This window comes from Felis catus, chromosome A3 (assembly GCF_018350175.1).
Source record: "Felis catus isolate Fca126 chromosome A3, F.catus_Fca126_mat1.0, whole genome shotgun sequence".
NCBI classification, from domain to species: Eukaryota; Metazoa; Chordata; class Mammalia; order Carnivora; family Felidae; genus Felis; species Felis catus.
The window spans coordinates 85,341,842-85,348,855 of NC_058370.1; positions in this window are offsets into that span (position 1 = coordinate 85,341,842).

Sequence of the window (7,014 nt, forward strand, 5' to 3'; positions counted from 1 at the left end):
GATTTTAAATTAAAGACCAAGGGGACCTAGGGGGCTCAGTTAAGCAACTGACTTTTGATCTGCACTGGGCTCTACTCTGGCTCTGGCTGGCTCTGGGCTGGGTGTGGAGCCTGCTTGGGATTCTCTCCCTCTCCTCTCTCTCCTTCTGCACTTGTGTGCATGCTCTCTGTCTCTCTCTCTCAAAAAAAAAGGGGAGGGGGGCAAGAAAGAAACTAAAAACAAAATGAAATAAAGCCCAAGTCTCATCCTGAATGAAATATTCTAGTTGGCAGCTTTTCACGATGCAGATTCTAGCTCCATTCCAATGTCATCATTAAGATCTTTTGGGGCGCCTGGGTGGCTCAGTTGGTTAAGCATCTGACTTCGGCTCAGGTCATGATCTCACGGTCCGTGAGTTCGAGCCCCGCGTGGGGCTCTGTGCTGACAGCTAGGAGCCTGGAGCCTGCTTCCGATTCTGTGTCTCCCTCTCTCTCTGACCCTCCCCCGTTCATGCTTTGCCTCTCTCTGTCTCAAAAATAAATAAACGGTAAAAAAAAAAAAAAAAAAAAAAAAAAAAAAAAAAAAAAAAAATTTAAAAAGAACTTTTAAGATTTTCTATATCTCCTTTGATCACTTAATTCTCTTTGAACCAATACAAAAATGTATGGCAGAATCTACAAATAAAAGCTTTAAAAATAAATTACAACCCTGCCAACACCCCCAATAAATTACAACTGCTGGTGAGGATGTGGAACAACAGGAATTCGTATTCATTGATGGTGGAAATGCAAAGTGGTACAGCTACTTTGGAAAATAGTTGGCAATTTCTCACAAAACTAATGCGTTTTTTTTTTTTTAATTTTTTTTTCAACGTTTTTTATTTATTTTTGGGACAGAGAGAGACAGAGCATGAACGGGGGAGGGGCAGAGAGAGAGGGAGACACAGAATCGGAAACAGGCTCCAGGCTCTGAGCCATCAGCCCAGAGCCTGACGCGGGGCTCGAACTCACAGACCGCGAGATCGTGACCTGGCTGAAGTCGGACGCTCAACCGACTGCGCCACCCAGGCGCCCCAAAACTAATGCGTTTTATCATATGACCTAACAATTGCATATAATTGGTCTTTACTAAACCAACGGAATTGAAAACATATGTCCACACAAAAAAATTCACATATGGATGTTTATTCATAATTGCTAAAACTTGGAAGCATTCATGATGTCCTTCAACGGGTGAATGGATAAATAAACTGTGGTACATCCAGATAATGAAATATTATTCAGCACTAAAAACAAATGAGCTATTAAGCCATGAAGCCGTGGAGGAAACTTAATGTATACTACTGTTGCAAGAAGCCAATCTGAAAAGGCTACATACTGCATAATTCCAACTATGACATTCTGGAAAAGACAAAACTATGGTGACAGGAAAATGATCAGTGGTTGCCAGGGATTCTAAGTAGGGAGGAATGACTAGATGGAACACAGAGGATTTTTAAGGCAATGAAACTATTCTGTATGATGCTGTAATGATAGATACAGGTCACTACACATTTGCCTAAACCTATAGAATGTGCAACACCCAGAGTGAACCATAATGTAAACTAGGGACTCTGGGTGATAATAAAGTGTCTGTGTAGGTTCATCATTGTAACAAATGTACCATTCTACTGGGGGATGTCATCAGTGATGGAGTTATGGATGTTGGGGGACAGGGAGTATGTGGGAACTCTCTGTACTTCCCATTGTGAACCTAAAACTGTCCTAGAAAATAAAGTTCACTACTTAATTTCCTTAAGATTACATATAAAGGGGGAAGAGGAGGAGTAGAGGCAACAATACATCATAAACAATTATACCTTAAGATGACTATTTCAGTGTTTCTATAAATTTCAAGGCAGTACATAAGAATTAAGTTTAACAAGTTATAGTCTAAGGACATATGAATTAAGCTGTAGACTTCCCTTAAGAGGATTAAAATACACATTAACACTATTTCCAAAAGCTGTTTTTAACATTTCTTTTCAATGTTATATATTTAAATTATTTAAGGTTATCTTAAATGCCTAGATAAGTGAGAGAATGAAATTTAATTACAGGTTATTTCCACTGTCATGTATTTAGGCAATATAGCTAGGTAACTTGTGTTAAAGGAAAATTTTAAATAGCATCAATAATTAAGAAAACCTCTATTAAGTTAGTCTTTGTTTCTTACAAATTTTAAAAGTGGTAGATAAAATCTAGCAATTCCAATTCCTTAAACCCTAATTTTAACCGTTGTTGGGACAAATCCTAAAAAGATTTTACATTTTGCTATATTTCTGAAATGTAGAACTTCGGTTACTGAACAACCAATTTCCATATATCTAGTTAGACTACAGTGTGAAAAAAAGATAATGAAAAAAAGTATAAGGGCATTTCTTATGAACTTTTTTTTGTGTGAAAATTAGATACAAGAAAGTCAGTCTTCCAATTCAGCATTATTAAAAAACATTCAAGCAAAGATCACACTATCACTTACATGTAACCCTGTTGTTGTGGCATCTAACTTTATCTTGAATAACATTTAGAAGTTCCGAAAGAGGGGCACCTGGGTGGCTCAGTCGGTTAGGTGTCCCACTTCAGCTCAGGTCATGATCTCACAGTTTGTGGGTTCGAACCCCACGTCAGGCTCTGTGCTGACTGCTCAGAGCCTGGAGCCTGCTTTAGGTGTTGTGTCCCTCCTCTCTGCCCCTTCCCCACTCATGCTCTGTCTTTCAAAAATAAATGTTAAAAAAAATTTTTTTTAATTAAAAATTAAAAAAAAAAAAGTAGTTCTGAAAGAGGGGCACCTGGGTGGCTCAGTTGGTTGGGCGCCCAACTCTTGGTTTCAGCTCAGGTCATGATCTCATGGTTGATGAGATCAAGCCCCACTTCAGGCTGTGCGCTGACAATGTGGAGCCTGCTTGGGATTTCCTCTCCACCCCCTCCCCCTTCTCTCACTCAAAATAAACTTAAAAAAAAGAAGTTCCAAAAGAATATGGAAGGCAGACGAGAAAGAGAGACACCTAAGGGGCATTAAGGAATCTACTCCTGAAATCATTGTTTCACTATATGCTAATTTGGATGTAAATTTTTAAAAATAAAAAATAAAATTAAAAACAAATAAAAATAAAAAAACTTACTTTCTAGCTATATCTGGAATGCAACTTGCCTAAAATGAAAATTAAGCTGGGCTCAAATGTAGGAAAATTATTTAATACCTACAGACATATTTATACACAGGTGTTTGAGGGTTTAAGACAAATATAAGCACACACACTTAAGCATTCTTACTTCAAAGTATTTATTGCCTAGCATTTCAAAAACTAAAAATTTTTTCAAAAACAAAATAACTAGGGTTTACTGGGTTATCTAATTGTCATGCTGCTTCTTTGAACAAATGTTTTGCTCATCAGTACAACTTTCTCACTTTTTTGCTCATCAGTACAATTTTTTCACTTTTTACCAAGCCATGTGCAAAAAAAAAAAAAAAAAAAAAAAAAAAAAAAAAAGCTGTGCTCCCACTTTACCTCTGTTCCAATGAGGTATTAGCACTTTCAAATCATTTGTCTTTAATTCTGATGATTATCTCCATAATGTATATCTACACTGCTAATTTTCATTGGACTTTATTGGACTCCCCATCCTAAAAATAAGGATTTAACTTATCCTGGTCCCTCTTACTCCTTCCAGTTTTCAGTGTAAGAATTAAAAAATAATAGGGCTTTAAAACTGAAATAAACTTAAAGCCATATTCATCCATCAGTGTTGTACAGCATCTGGATTTCTCCCCATATAAGAATGCTCTATTCTCATTTCAAATGCCCCTCTATATGCTTTTACTTTTACATTGTCAATGTTGGTTTTGTTTACATGCTTGTCTTCCATGTTTAATCTACTGGCTGACTCTAAAAGCTGTAAATGAATAAGCAGCATTTAAATTGCTAAAAAATATTAAACTGGGCCCAAATCACTAAGAATAAAACCCACTTCTGAGTTCTCTAATACCTAACTTTAAAAGAAAGAAAACTGAATAGCACATTATACAGTTTCGACTTTGGGGGGGGGGAGGGCGGGCGGGGAGGGTGGGAATAAGAGCTTAAAAAAAAAAAAAAAACCTCTATCAAGCTGAATTCAATGAGATTTCTTAAGTGGTTTGTGCTCTTGGATAAGCACAACTTGGGTAAGATGTTTTAAGTATTTATTTTCATTACTTAAACCTGACTGCTGCATTATATTGGGAAAAGACCACACAGCATATAATAGGCTTGGTGAAAATATTCTCTCCATGGAAACCTGACAATTTTCCTTCCTTCAGGGAAATGAGTTTCTTCAAACCAAGTTTAAAGGATGGTACATTCAATCATAATTGACAATGTCTGCTAGAAAGTCTGAACATTTTGGCTGCAGAATGAGTATAACAGACCCTTGACATTTCAAGTCTAAGTCCTGAGATCTTTGCCCAAACTCAAAAATATTCCTGAATAAATTTATACAGGTTCCTGGTTTTCTTCAGAATTACACTTTCATCTTAGGTCATAAAGTTTTTTTCACACATATTTACACATCCAAATTATTAATATTTTTAATTCCTCACATCGAACAGCCATTGTATTTGTTTGCTAGGGCTGCCATAACACATACCACAAACTGGGTGGCTTATACAATGTAAACGTATGGTCTCCGCTCTGGAGACTGCAAACCCAGGCAAGGTTTGTTCCTTCTGAAGGCTGTGAGAGAGAATCTGCTCTGGGCCTCTCACTTAGCTTCTGGTGGTCTGCAGGCAATCTTTGGCGTTCCTGGACTTCTACAATCGTCACCTTGATCTCTGCCTTCATCTTCATCTGATGTTCTCCCTATGCATGTCTATGTTCAAATTTCCCTTTTATAAGGAAATCTGTCATATTGGAATAGGACCTACTCTAATGACTTTACCTTCACTATCTACATCTACAATGACCCTATTTCTGAGTTACAAGGTACTGAGAGTTAGGACTTCAACATATGTCTTTGGCGGGAACACAATTCAACCCATAGCAGCCATTTGCACATAATAAAGTTTGACATCTTCCAATCACTACATACTGTCTGGATAACTGCTGAATTTCGCATGCCTATAATAGAACCTGACACACGGAAGGGGCCCAATAAATATTTGTGGAACGAGAATAAGTGAATAAATGCATAAGACTGTAAGGAAAGAAACCGTGGCTGCTGAGAGGTTAGCCTACATCATTAGCTGAGTAATGCTATTCTGCATGGTGTTTAGCAGTAATTAGAATTATGCTTTGGCAAAATTGCAAAATACCGTATATCCCATGAACCTCTAAGGTCACTCGTAGTCAAAATCACAAATGTTAAAGCTCAAAAATGTCAAAACTCATAAAACCCAGCAAATGTACATATTTTTATTGATGATTTCTTTCTTAAGGGAGAGATACTAGAAAAGTATCAGAAATAAGGTAGTAAATGATTTTGATTTAAATAAGTCATGGAATGTGTTATTATTAGAGAGAGCAAAGGTCACTAAATGAAACAGTATCAGCCAGATACATTACAATATGGTTTATGGTAAGCCATTGCTAAATGGATCACTAAATCAGGTGATTCCTTGTTAGAAGAACTCTTCTGCTATTTTAATAGCTAAACCTCTTTGGACAAGGCCCAAGATAAATTGTACACACTACAGTAAATTGTACACAACAAGCCTCTATTCTTCTTACACTAACATTTTCAACATAGGCTCTCAATAGATAATGCCTACATAACAAGGGATTGAAGATATTTTATATTTCTTCTAATCACCTCATTCAAATCATAGCATTTCCTGGGTCCTTGGCTTTAAAAAACTGTATTACTATAAATTCTGGATAGGTCTACATTCATTTCAGCAGAAGCATCTTGAAATGTTGAATTATCATCTTCAATTTCCTTCAGTCATTTATTGTAGCTGCCAAACTGAAATGGTGCACCTAAAAGGCAACACTAAACTGAAAGCAAATAATAAAAAAGTCTCTTAAATGTTTCATTTATAAAAGCTTATTTTTCCCACCATCAAATTTTGTACACTGTCTGAAATATATCACTTGACAAAATTGACATCTTGCATGCAGTTATTCTGCCAGGATACATTTGCTTAACTTCCAGGCTTATGGGGGGAGGGGAGGGAGGTAGCATCTTTTCTCAACCTTTTATGAACAGAAGAATAATACAGAGCTAAGTTGGTTTTGGTTTTTGGCCTGGGTGGGGGGCGGGGTGCAGAATTAAAATTAAACCTCAATTGCCAACACATATCACTATAGCTATCCCCTTTTCTAGATAACTTTACTAATCCTTCCTAGCTATATTAAAAATTATGCCATAAAATAAACACTGTAAAAAGGCACATCACGTCAGAGGGTGGCTGCTCCAAAGAGTAGTCTATGGCAGCTCACTGATAGGAAAACATTTCTGCAAACCAAAACCATTCAAAGCATTTTGTTGAAATCCTGCTCACAAGCAACAGCAAATTAACCAAGTAGAACAAGTCTACAAAATTCTATTATAAAGTCCTGTATACTTTTTCCCCTAACATAATTGTTAATGACAACTATAAAATGCTAATATATAAAATAAACAAAATGTGGTTTGTATTTCCAAAACCAAAGAGTTTTAGACCAGGATACAGGGAAAAGGAAATGTTTTTATTAGTAAAGTACCTTCAAATCACATTTATATAAAATAGGTTGCTACCAAGGTCATTTGGTAAAAGAGCCACTGAATTGATCCAGGCAAGTTTATGAACTATGCTATGAGGGAAGAAAATGAGATGCCAGTGCTTCCTTTTCTTCCATTTATATACCAAACTTAGCTATTACATGAGGGTCAGAATCACTGTTCAAAATCTTTCTCAGTTAATGTCACTTTGTAAAGCCGAAATTTCTGATAATTTATTGCGTAAAATCATAGTTTAACTATATCATAAACTGAGTGATTCCTAGAGCATCTTTTCCTCGAATGACCTACTTAAGAAATA